The sequence below is a fragment of the Pelodiscus sinensis genome, chromosome 3 (genome assembly GCF_052426305.1).
Source record: "Pelodiscus sinensis isolate ZL-2025 chromosome 3, ASM5242630v1, whole genome shotgun sequence".
Classification (NCBI taxonomy): Eukaryota; Metazoa; Chordata; order Testudines; family Trionychidae; genus Pelodiscus; species Pelodiscus sinensis.
This window is the reverse complement of record NC_143054.1, coordinates 120,418,589-120,432,290: the sequence shown is the minus strand read 5'-3', so window position 1 is coordinate 120,432,290 and position 13,702 is coordinate 120,418,589. Positions and strand designations below refer to the sequence as shown.

General features: G+C 44.2%; 1 protein-coding gene across 2 annotated transcripts in view; it reads left to right on the top strand.

Moving 5' to 3' along the window:
• Positions 1–13,702, top strand: part of LOC102456693 (uncharacterized) — a 95,185-nt gene that overhangs the window by 46,356 nt on the left and 35,127 nt on the right. The gene's annotated exons all lie outside the window — the stretch shown is intronic.

Below are 13,702 nucleotides of genomic sequence, written 5' to 3'. Positions count from 1 at the left end.
CCCGTTTACAGAGGTTCAACCTGTATTTGTGCTCATCTTCATAGTGTTGGGGCACCTCCCGAAAGCAAAGGATAAGGAGGATTATGTCTCACGCTTCCTTCCCTGCCAGCAGGAGTCTGGCTTAGGATCATGGTTTTCATTTTATGGCTGTTTGAGAGTGAAGTTACTCGTGTCTCCCTGACCGTGTATGTAAATCAGGAATAACGACTTACTTATATGGGTTATAAAGATTAATTAATTAATATTCAATAAGTCCCTATAATGCTTTTAAACAACAAAAACAGAAAAAATCCTTGTGCATGAGGTGCTCCTTTTGCTTGGAGAATCACCCCCCGTCTATATTCTACATCCTCTGCCTTTCTTGCCTAACCTCTGTGGAGAATGGAGCAGACAGGGCAGAGTGAAGATCTGCACGTGGAGAAGGGGGCAGGTGCTTCGAAGAAGCATTTTCTGAGAGGAGAAGCTGATTTAAAAACAAAAGAGATCAATGTAGTGCACCAAATTTTCTCTAGTGTGTTAGTACAACTGTGTGCCAATTGGCTACAGCCCCAGAGAACTGTGCCTTTGGCTTATGAGGTATTTTTTCAGTTTAATATTAGTCATAATGCCAATATCTGAAGACCATGGAAAACTTTCATTTGTCCACATGTTGCAACAACTGTGTTCACAGGCAAGTGATAGATGGATGATGCCCAGTGTCCCTGAGAACTCACTCATGCTTCTGGATTCTGTTATACTATTTTAGCAAATTGATCCAATGGTTTCCAGAATGCTGCTTGGGTGGAAAATCATTTCTGGTGATGTGACAACCAAAACTACATGGAAGGAAAGGGCTGGAGGGGATGATGGATGGCACAAATGTCTCCTATTTTACCTCAGATCCTTTCTCCCCCTTTCCCACTTGCTTCTCCCCTTTGTGTACATTTCACCAGCTGTGTCCTGTGAGATGAGATGAGGTGGGCTGGGTCCTTCACACCTCTGTGCAATGAACACATCACTCTTCCAATCCGCTAGACATAGCAGTATTTCTTGGGCCAGTCTGTCAGGTTGCAGAAGGTAACTGAAGGTTTGCTTTGCGGTTTGCATTCCTTTACAGGATAATATACGCTCTGGAAAGAAGGCAAAAACAGTCTTATGATTATGGCCCCAGTAGTTACGTCTGTCTATTTTTTTTTTTAATGTAATGAAGCCAGTTCTGTCGAAGACATTTTACAGACTGGCCATCTTAAGCTTGTTGACACTGTGATGAAAAAAATTACATTCTGACAACATTTTTAGTTTGTGTAGTAGTAGTAATCTCTATCTTGTAATGCCAGATTAAATGTGGGGGGCAGGTCTTCAGACAACTGAGGTGTGGAGTTGTGTGCCTGATGTTCACATGCCATTCCTTAAACTGCACACCACTGTGCATAATTGGTTCTTTGTTCATGGAGTTACCTCCTTTGTGTATATGACTGTAATTGCATGTGTGAACTAGGTGCACTATCACATATGGAATTTTCTGCCTAATATGTCTGAATATTTTAGTGAATTGTTGCCATACTATAACGTAATTAGTGCAACAACTTCAAGAATAAGAAGAGTTCCATATTTTTGGTTGGGAAATTATTTTTATATTTAGTTTGAAAGTTCTAGTTTTAAAAATACAATGTGATTACATGGTACTTTTAATCTTCACACTAATTACAGTTGTGAATGAATTCTGACAACAATTTGGAGACAGAGGTTCAATCATAGTTTTACAGATGGAGAAACAGAATCACAGAGTGAGTCAATGTCAGAGCTCAGATTAGAATTTGGGAGTTCCTGGCACCCACTGCTGTACTCAGACATCTGGGGCATTAGCAGTTGTTGTGCAAGCTTCTCTGCAGCACTTCTCTGAGGCCCTTGGTCCTTACCTGCAATTCCTCTTCTGTTCCACTCTACAGCATCTCCTGTAGCAGGGATCACCAATTATGCCAAACTGAGTGGATGTGTTTTTCTTTGAGTCTAGGGGCACGTGTATGCTAGGAAATTATTTCAAAATATCATACTTGGAAATAACTCCTGAAATAACTATTTCAAAATAGTGTGTCCACATTACAGGGAAGCCTCAAAATTAGTCCAAGGCAGGTTCTCTAATTGTGGACCACTACCTGGACTTAGAGCCCCAGGAAGCACTGGGGAGTAATTACTTGGAATGACTCTGGGGAGTAATTATTTCGAAATAGCAGCAGTGGAGAGTCCACACTATTGTTATTTTGAAATAACTATTTCAAAATCAGCATAATTCCTCATGAAAAGCAGGAGTTGTTATTTCAAAACAACCAGCCCCTTATTTTGAAATAATGGATGTGGTAGTGTGGATGCTCCGCTTGTTATTTCAAAATAAGGGGAGTTATTTCAGGTTAGATGTTGACCAGGGCTAGATCAGTGGTTCTAAACCTGGGTCTTGGAGGCCACTTGTGACTCAGTCAGCACATAGTTGTGGCTCATGTGATATTCTCTGGGCCATGCAGGAGTCTGTGTATTGTGTGGATGGAGCCCACATCACACACACAGAGCTGCATAGGTGGCTCATAGTGGTAGATAGGTTGTGAACCACTGGGTTAAACTGTAGTCGCCAGGTACATTTTTATTTACATATTAGGCCCCAGTTCTCCTTCGAGTTCCTTGTATGATATAAAGTTAGAACATTCAGAACCTCTGGGATCAACCTAGTTGTAGTGAATCCCTTAGCTGTGGACATAATTGCTAGATACATGTGCACTTGAGGCACTCAGGCTAGAGTCCTGTCCTTCCACTCCAAAAACTGGGCCACTTATTCCTGAGGCAAAGAAGATCTCCCTTGGGTGATAATAGTAGTGCCCATATTCTGCCCAAGGGGCCAGCAACTAGCGGGATGCACACGCATGTACACGTCTTGTATGGATTCCTTGCTTCAGCACTGATGAGCAGTAAGTGATGTGGACATCACGAGAATGAGGATGTTGTCCCATCCAGCTCCTCAGAGATCTTCTCTCTTTGCGCATTATCTCCTGTGTAGACTGAGCCAGAGTTGGGTATGTTTAATGTCCTAGCAGCATTGCAGCCAACGGCTTTTCTCAGCCTCACCTAGAGTTGTTTTCTATATATGGTTAACAAGACATAAAAAAATAGAATGATGTATTCTTGCATACGCGTGTTAATTTATAATATATTTACACCTTCAAAAGCCCCAGCCTGCCATCAATTTGCCATGTTGGGCTGAGGCTAACCCCGCCCTGTCACCTGACCGGAAGCCAAGGGGCGGGCCCGGGGCTATAAAAGCCCAGGCAGCAGCCTCAGTCAGGGCTGAGCCTGCCAAGAGGCTAGAGGCCTCTCCGGGACTCCCAGCCTGGGGAGTGGGGACTGAGGCCTGGCCTGGGCCTCCTACCTGCCGGGGACCAGAGGCAAACTACTGGCTCCCTGCCTGGGAAGCGGAGGCCCAGCACAGCCAGCCTACCCACCCGGACGCAACGACGGAGCCACAGGGCCCGCCCGAACCTGTGCCCCAGCGCCTGCCCTGGGACCGGGAGAAGCGGCCCCAGCCACGGCCTTGGCTACCTCGACCGGAGGCACCGCAGGGAATTTCCACGGGCTCTGACCCAGAGGCCTGCCTCAACTGCCTGACCCTGCCCGCACCTGGAGCCCCGCTGAGTCCCAGTGACCTGCAAGCGGCCACAGACTGGACCGGACCGCCCCGGTGGGACGAGACTCTCCTGGACTCCCTGCATCCACCGCTGGACCCCCAGGTACCGCCCAAGGAGGAGAACGGAAGTGGCCCAGAGATAGAGGGGGCTGTTAAAGGTCCCTAGGCCGGCGCGTTTCGGGCTGGAGCCCCCGCTGAGCCACAGCAGCCTGCACTGCTGCCCTAGGGCCCTGGGCCGGGGTGCAGTGGAGTGGGTGGGCCTGCGCCCCCCCCACCTACATATTGGGTGGCAGCCTCCCCCTTCATCACTGCCACAGGCGATCTGCCTGCACCCCTCCTGAACAAGGAGCTCCCTGCTTATACACTGACTGTGTTGGTTTATTGCCACGCCCTGAACTGAGGGCCTGGCCACTCTTTACAAACTGACTGGGTTTGTTTGTCGCCAGCCCTGAACTAAGGGCCTGGCCGCTGGTTATAAACTGACTGTGTTGGGTTACTGCTGCACCCAGCAGCAAGGGCCTGACCACCCCTTATAACTTGACCATGGTGGTTTGTGGCTGTCAGCCCTGAACTAAGGGCTGGGCTGCGCCCAGTGAACTAACGGGGCCGGCCTTAAAGGGGCAGCGTGGTGGGGCGGACTGGCTGCCCACTGAGCCGGAGGAGGAGGAACCCCTCCAGACAGGCAAACCGACTACATGCTGTAAGTTGTCAGGTTTTCTTAAAGTGGTTCACATGACCAAAGCTGGTTTATGCCATTGTCTACAAAGTAGATTCTTGGCAGTGTTCATGTTTCCCTCTTCGTCGGCTTCACCACTAAATGTAGTCTCCTCTTGTCTGCACTTGCCATTTTTTTCTCCAGCACTCTATTGAGATAGAAGAAGTTGACCCTTGTGCAGAGGACTAGCACAAGATCTGTGTACTGGTTAAGATTTTAAAAGAGGATGTAGGTGTAACATAAGCAGTGCATGGATTGTCTTGTCCATTTGTGCAGAGATGACTATCACCCTTCAAGCACAGTGCATAAATGAACGTGTTAAATCACACATACAGTTGTGCAGTGCAATTCCTTAATAAAATAATTTCTAAATATGTACTTGTAGCAAAAAAAACTTGCTTTGCTCTGTGCTAGTGACCATACACAAACTATTGTCTCTCTGGATTGTGACCACTGAGGGCTAAACTCTGCTGTTACTTACTCCATTGTAAATTCTAAGTAATTCCATGGAAACTAATGGAACTACTCTGTTTCAACCAGTGTAAGGGAGAGCAAAATATTGGCCCATCTAACTCTTCTTGAAGACTTCCTCTGTAGATGCTTTCAGATGAATTCTTTGTAATTGTTTCCAAATGAAGTGGGGATTGGTGGAGATGTCACCAAACCGTGAGGAGGCCGTGTTGGCCTTTTATCCTGCCCTAGTCTAAAGGTAGACCACATGGGTCCCTGTTTGCCTGGCCTAAGATAAATATATCTTGGCTCATTCCTTGTTACTATGAGCCTGACTGAAGCAGAAGAGATTGTTCACAGAGATGTGAGAGAAAAATAAAACAGAAATGAAGGGGTGACCTTTTAAACATGAAAAGGGGAAAGTGCCACTTGAAAATGAGTTCAAAACCAATTTCAGGCAATTGAACTGACAAGAGCATCAACAGAGACAAAGTTAAATGCAATCAAGACTTTTTTAGAATTACAATTTTATGGAAAAAAATAAGTAAGGAGAAATCAAGTCCAAGATTTTCAACTGATTGGTGATGAGAGGTGGTCATTTTGGGGGATGACAAAGAGTCCTTGGTTTCAGAGAAGAAAAGCAAAAGGACGTGGTGTGGGGGCGAAGAAATGACATGTCAACTGAACGTTTTTACACAGAACCTTATTCTTCAATGTCTTTCACTTTGTCATTATTTTCACCTGTGCAAAACAAGTTTAAAATGATACATTCAGAAGGGAAATATTATACACTAATTTTACAGTAATATAAATAATTATGCAGGGTACAGGGCAATGGAGAATGAGACCCAGAAGGTTTTCAAATTTTCCTTCAGGGGAAGTGACTCCCAATCTGAGGCCTTGTCCTCTCACAAACTGGCATCAGTTCTTTCACATCTGGTGAATATGCTCAGTGTCAATGAGACAGTGCTCTCCCATCAGCATGATTGTGTCTCCTTCACAAGAGACAGCAGTAGGAGAATGTTTTCTGCCAGCGGCGGATTTAGGGCAGGGCGAGCAGGGCGGCGGCTGCGGGCCCCGCGCTTCCCAAGGCCTCCCACATGTGCCTTGGCACCACAGCACACACGCAGTGTCAAAGGGGGGGCCCCGCGAAATTCTGCTGCCCTGGGCCCCGCGGTACTGTCATCCTGTTTTCTGCTAACATGGTGCTGGTGTAGATGGTGCTAAGGTCGGTGTAACATGTGTTGCTCAAGCAGGTAGCTTTTTCACATCCCTGAGGGGCAGAAGTTATATGGACATAAGAGGTAATGTAGACTTGTCCCTATTCTTGTATTCCTACTCTCACAAGATACACCCTATGCCTATTAATTAAAATGTACTTGTTTTTGAGTGGATATATTTAAAAATGAAAATATTTCCCAAGTTAGATACTATTCTCCTTTGCGGGTGTTTTTTTAAAAAAAAATCCCTGTTTGAGTCAGCTACATTGTTTGGAAACTTTTCAGTGGTTCCATTTGTAGACTAAGGGTGTGTCTAGACTACTGAGTTTTGTCGACAAAAGTGGACTTTTGTCGACAAAACTATATCTGCGTCTACACTACCGCTGAGTTCTGTCGACATAACGTCGACAGAACTCAGCAGTTTTGTCGACGCTGGTAAACCTCATTTTACGAAGCATAACACCTTCTGTCGACAGAGTTCTGTCGACAGAAGATGTTATTGCCTGTAGGGTTGCGTCTAGACTACAGGGTTTTGTCGACAAAGCAGCTTGCTTTGTCAACAGAACTGAATGTGTCTAGACGCTCTATGTCGACAGAAGTTTTGTCGACATATACTGTCGACAAAACTTCTGTCGACAAAAGCCTGTAGTCTAGACGAACCCTAATTAAAGGGTGTTAACAAGATTAAATTTAATTTTTTTTTTAAATAATGATCTCCTTGAAGTCCAAGTCTGGTTCTCATTCACACCTCTCACCTTTGTACTGCCAGAATGCAGGAAACAGGCCTTGGAATAAATGAGGCAGGCCCCAAATATATACTATTACTGCTATCTATTTATGTTCAAAAATAGCTTTTCACCATACTCTCTTAACAAAGTTAAACCAGAACAGAAATCTGTGTCTAAAGAAGTTAGTTTGATAAATACCCTCAGAATTACATCCATTAAATAAAAAAACAAACCTGGATAAGCAGATAATTCTATTAGAATTATAGCGTTGGAAGTGACCTCAGGAGGCCAGAGTCCAACCCGGCTGCTAAAAGCAGGACCAACCCCAACTAAATTATCCCAGCAAGGCTTTGTCAGGCTGGGACATGAAAACCTCTAGGGATGGAGATTCCACCACCTCCCTAGGTAACCCATTCCAGTGCTTCACCACCCTCCTAGTGAAATAGTGTTTCCTAATATCCAACCTAGACCTCCTCCACTGCAATGTGAGACCATTGCTCCTCCTTCTGTTACTCTGTGACCACTGAGAACAGCCTTTCTCCATCCTTTTAGGAATTCCCCTGCCACCACTGACAGGCTGAAAGTAAATTCGAAGCTATTGATGAGCCAAAATATTTAGATATTTTTGTTATTTTTATTTACGTGTCCACAAATATTCTCAGTTCTTTATATGCTAGGCTGTGTATATTTTGCAGTTCCATACTGGTGGAATTTACAATGGAACTTATTTTTTGCTTAAAAATGTGCTCCAGCAGCTACATGTTTCATCAAAACTGTTTGCTGCTCTAATGGTTGTAAAGAAAATAATAAAATCCTAGCATAGAAACTGATTAAAATTGTTTTTTCTGAATCTGCATCTCTCATAGTCATTCTTTTCAAAGGACTATTAACTCTGGGTATGTCTACACTAGAAAGTTAGTTCGAACTAACGGATGTTAGTTCGAACTAACTTTCCTATGCGCTACACTAGCGCTCCGCTAGTTCGAATTTGAATCGAACTAGCGGAGCGCTTAGTTCGAACTAGGAAAACCTCATTTTACGAGGACTAACGCCTAGTTCGAACTAGCTAGTTCGAACTAAGGGCTGTGTAGCCCTTTAGTTCGAACTAGTGGGAGGCTAGCCCTCCCCAGGTTTCCCTGGTGGCCACTCTGGCCAACACCAGGGAAACTCTATGCCCCCCTCCCGGCCCCGGACCCCTTAAAGGGGCACGGGCTGGCTACGGTGCCCGTGCCAGGTGCAAGCCTGCCAGCACCCAGCTAGCAGACCCTGCACCTGGCACGGCACAGAGCCACCCACCCGATGCCTCCCAGCCCACCCCCTCTTGCCGGGACCAGGCTGGCGGCTCCCGGGAGCTTGCCCTGGACCGCAAGAGGCGGGCACCTTCCTGGGCTAGTGCGGACATCGTGGACCTCGTCCACGATCTCCGCACTAGGCACAGGAAAGTGGCCGTCTAGGGCAGGAGAGCTGCCAGCCTGGCCACCCAGGAGCAGGTGTGCATGAAAATCAAGGGGGTCCACTGAGACCCCCGACCCTGAGCCCTGAGCTTACAATGGCCGTCCTGGGTCAGACCAAAGGTCCATCTAGCCCAGTAGCCTCTCTGCCAACAGCGGCCAACCCTAGGGACCCTGGAGGGGATGGACCGAAGACAATGACCAAGCCATTTGTCTCGTGCCATCCCTCTCCAGCCTTCCACAAACTTTGGGCAGGGACACCACTCCTACCCTCTGGCTAATAGGACTCCATGGACCCAACCTCCATCACTTGATCTCACTTCCCTTTAAACTCTGTTCTAGTTCTAGCCTTCACAGCCTCCTGCAGCAAGGAGTTCCACAGGTTAACTATTTGCTTTGGGAAGAAGAACAACTTTCTCTTACTAGTTTCAAGCCTGCTACCCATTCCTTTCCTTTGGTGTCCTCTAGTCCTTCTTTATGGGAACTCATGAAGAACTTTTCTGAATGCACCCTCTCCACCCAACCCCTGCTTTTAGAGACCTCTATCCTGTCCCCCCTCCGTCTCCTCTTTTCTAAGCTGAACAGTCCCAGTCTCTGTAGCCTCTCTTCATCTGGGACCTGTTCCCAACCCCTGATCATGTTAGTTGCCCTCCCCTCTCCCAGCCTTTCTCTTCCCCTCTCCCACCTCCTTTTCCCAGTCTCCCCCAGTTTTTTTCAATAAAGACAGAGTCAATGTTGGAAGAAACATTAGCTTTATTTTGTACATCAATAAGAAGGGGGGCTAGGGAAGGGCAAGTGGAAGAAGGTGAGGGAGGAATGGGGCACGAGCCCCCGATGGGGAGGACTGGGCTGGCTCTGCGGGCTTCTGGGGGTGGAAGCTCTCCTGCAGCCCCCCAATTACTCCCTCTCCCCAGATGGCAGCCTGCGGCAAGTGCAGCCGGGCTGATGGCCGAGTGGTGTGATGTGCCCAGTGTGGGCACTCAGGGCACTCCAAGACAGAACTTCTTTGCAAGCGGGGCACCCCTTAGAACTGTGTGTCCGGGGTGGGGGTCGGGACCCTTTAAGCGCAGCCCTCGGCTAGCCTGAGACAGTATCTCCACGCTCTAAGTCCTCCTTTTATGCCCTGCCGGCACTGCTTCCGGCCATCATTAAGCCCTGTTCAGAGTCCACTCAATGTGGACTTACTAGTTCGAACTAGCAAAACGCTAGTTCGAACTAGTTTTTAGTTCTAGATGCGTTAGTTCGAACTAGCTTAGTTCGAATTAACTAATTCGAACTAAGTTAGTTCGAACTAGCGCTGTAGTGTAGACGTACCCTCCGAGACAAAGATTACAGTTAACTGTCAACATTTTTAATATTTTCACTGGGGACCATTAAGCAGAACCATCTGGCTAATGTGTTTGTCACACAAACCTAAACTCTAAGCAATATGCCAAATTTGGTGGTTCTAACTCTTACCGTTTAGGAAGAGTTCTTGAAGAAATGGGCTCACAGAGGGACAGACAGATGAACATTTCTAAAAAATAGTAATATGTACAATATGTAAAAGCGTGACCAACAACACCGCATCTGCTAGATCTTGTATATCACTTCCAGGAAGTGAAAGGGTTGATGTTTGGTTACATATTATGCATGCATTTGGACATATCCACAATAGTGAAATAAAAATTTGAAGCAGCCATCGTTTGAAGTTGGGACATCATGGACACTATAATTGAGTAGGATAGGGTTTCCCAAAGTGTGCTTTCTGAGGTCCTGGGGCTTCACAAGAAAATATTGATGACAGTTGTATGGAGCGACGGTTTTTGATTAAAATATACTGTTTTTATAAATAATCTATTGAGAATTATTGTTGCAATATTCAATAAATAAGCTCAACATCACAACATGAAATGCAGGCAAGGGGAATATAAAATTGTGTTGCTCCGTGAAACACTGAGACTACAGCTGACTTAATAAAGGCATGCTGCAGTAATGTATAGCAAGCTGCATGTGAGCTGCAGGCCCAGTGACATATATTAGATGCTTCAATCATCTGGCCTAGTTCTTCACAAGTCAAAGATTTAAGAAGATATTTATTATTTCAGATTTTCTTTGGACTGAAGCCCACTGCAATACAGTGCTCTTCCCACTGTGTTTTCATTCAACATTTCCCAGTACGCCATCACCTACCCTTATTACCACACACATTCACCCGGGATAAGTGGCTAAAAAAGAAACTTTGGCATCTAACAATCGGAATTTGGCTGGAACAAATGAGCAAAATATCAGGACAGGAAAAGGACAATCACAGCCTTTTGTGACTGAAAAATCAAAAAGTGAGCTGTCGAAGAGGAAACCACTCTCATCCGCCAGATTAGTAGCAGGCAACGAGAAACACAAGTGTGATGCAAGTTATTTGTCTTTCAGATTTACTTGCATTAGTAATAAAGATGCTCCCGACATGCGGAATGTAGTGTGCTACAAAGTACTTTTGAGTAGTTCTCTGATACCTGCTAAACTATGAAGACATTTGGAAACAAATAATTCTGGACACACAAACAAAGGCATAAGCTTTTTCAAGCAAAAACTTGACAAGGACAATGAAAATGCACCAGAAGCATTATACAAGTGGATACCCGTGTTCGCTGGAGAAGCACAAACAATTGCAGAAAAACTCACGAAGCCTTGTGCAAAAGATATTCAGATGCGTATACTTGATGAGCAATCTAGTAAAAAAGTGGAAACTTTGACACTGTCAAACAATCTTGCTGCATGTCATATTCAAGAACTTGGTGCTGACATTGAGAGAGGGGTATGTCTAGACAGTGGTGCTAATTCGGGATATGTCTGGTATTCCGAAATAGCGTTTTCTGTGTCTTAACGACAAGCCTGTTATTTCAAAATGTATTGGAAATAATGGGCTTGTTATTCTGATGTTCTGGTATACTTTGTTCCACAGGGATTAAGGGACTTGTCAGAATAGTGATCTATTTCAAAATTTGGCGCTGTGTAGACAGTCTATTTCAAAATTTGGCACTCTTTCAAAATAAGCTACGCAGTTTGTGTAGCTTACTTCGAGCTACGTGGCACGGTATAGACATACCCAGAGAGAGCTATTTTTTTCATGGCAATTTTGTGATGAGTATTCTTTGCAGCTGGATGAGTCCACTGATGTGACAGGGCTTGCAGTGTTAGTTGTGTTTGTCCATTAGATGTTTGATAAAACCATCAAAGGGGACTTGCTAATATGTGAATCTATGCAGAGTAATGTGACTGGTGAAGAAATATTTAACTGTATTAATAACTTTATTATACAACATGAAATTAGTTGGGGAAAAAAGTGTTGATGTGGGCAATGGATGGGAAAATGGCTGGAGCTGAATTGTGACTTAAGGATGTGGGTCCGTATTCACTGTGTTATCCATAGAAAAGTTCTCCCCATTAAGAAGATGCCTGTACCTCTTAAAAATGTTCTGGATGAGGCAGTGCAAATGATTCTATAAAAACTAGACCACTACAATCCAGACTGTTCAAAATTTTGTGTGAAGAACCGGGCAGTCAGCACACAGCACTCCTTCAACATACAGAGGTGAGGTGGCTATAGTGAGGAAAAATGCTCATAAGACATTTTGAGCTTTGTCACTGAGGTAGTTTAATTGGTAGATCGCAAACATCAACTATATGGTGGTTTGACCAATTACTTGTGGCTGCTGATACCTGTGTACCTTGCAGAGATGTAGTCACCAACCTGAATGAAGTTAATCTCTTGCTGCAAGGAAGAAATGAGAACATTTTCACTGTAAAAGATAAAATATTGTTGCTATTTGTGGAAACTGGAACTTTGGGCATTGTCTGTAGAAGAAAAGAACTTTGACAGCTTTCCTACACTGAATGACTTTTTGACTGAAACCAGTTCCGTTCTTGATGAAGGTATTTACAGTGACTTTGTACAGCATTTACATGACTCGTTCTCCTCTCTTTTACAAAACTTTCCTCCCACAAACTACAGTAATTCCTGGGTAAGAAAACCATTTTTAATAACAGTTGGCTTATCAGCTCAAGATTAGGAAAGGCCCTGATTGACATGAGTTCTGATATTACCAGCTCAAACAAAATTTGAATGAACTGCCACTAATTAATTTTTGGAGTCACCTGATTCAAGAATACCTAAAGGTTGCAAAATCTGCAGTTGATGAGCTCCTTCCCCTAGCTACAACAATTTGTATGAAATCGGATTTCTATATTACACTGGGAGAGAAACAAACAATAGGAGCAGCCTCGATGCTGCACGTAATATAAGAATTCAGCTTTCCAGCATCATTCCTGATATTAAATGGATTTGCAAAGAAAAAAACAAGCATACTCTTCCCATTAAAATATGAAAAATGTATATCTCCAATAACAATGACCCTGTTATTTTGTTACTAATTTTCTGATAGTTTTCTTGGAAAAAAAGTTTAAGAAATAAAAATAGAATTCCAAAATTGTCTGTTTATTTGGGTACCTATTAAATTAGAAATCATGATATTTTAAGGGCTCTGCTAAATATTTAGGTTCCCATAAGGACTCCGCAGCTTAAAAAGTTTGGGAAACCCTGGGATAATGAATGAGCCATGGTTTATAAAGGGCCACAAGTACAGAAGAATTGTTTGCATGCTCTAGGGATATGTGTCCAAGTGCATGCCCTTGGAGCCCATAGGGCACAATGATCTGGCACTTGTAGGGGTCTTGTGAGAAAGGGTATGCAGCTGTGTTTCTTTTATTAAAGAAAGACTCACTATCACCTGAACTGCAATGTTTGTCTGTCCATATGCTATGTTATGGCATAGTTATTAGTAAAATTGCCTTGTGTCTCTCACTAAAGTATCTGCTGTCTTGGAGAGGCCATTTTGTTTTGAAATGGCTGAAAGTCAAGTGAAGATTATTTTGTCCTTTCTGAAATTATACTGTTAACAGACAAATGAAATATTGTACCCTGATACTTGAAAGCCAGTGTGAATGTGCAGTGGGTGGGAGCAGCATCAGCAGCAGGAATATTGATGTGCTGATTCTGAAATAACTTTTTTTTAAAGATTGTGTGTTGGATACTTTTGTGTTCAGATTTTTGTCAGGACCTCATTCAATAGGCAGCTCATGGCTTAGTTTCAGCATAAAGTGTTTCCACAGGGAAGACTCAGATATTCTCTCTCACACTGTATTTTGGGGTGTGACTTACACGTATATTAGCATGCATCAGTTGGGTGCAACTTCTCACCCGCACTGGCCCATGTGGCCCATGCTAGAAAGCTCTAAAAGTTCCTTAATATGTATTAACACAGTCCCATTTCAAACAATACTATATTAATACACCCTAGGGGAATTTTAATGTGCCCATAATGTGACCTAGTGTCCACACAGGTCAGTTTATGCAAAATGCTGGTGCAGGCTAGAATTTACACCCTGCTGGTGCACATCTATCCCTGGTAATTATTCCTAGTTATTCCATGTGTGGATGGTTTTATTCCGAA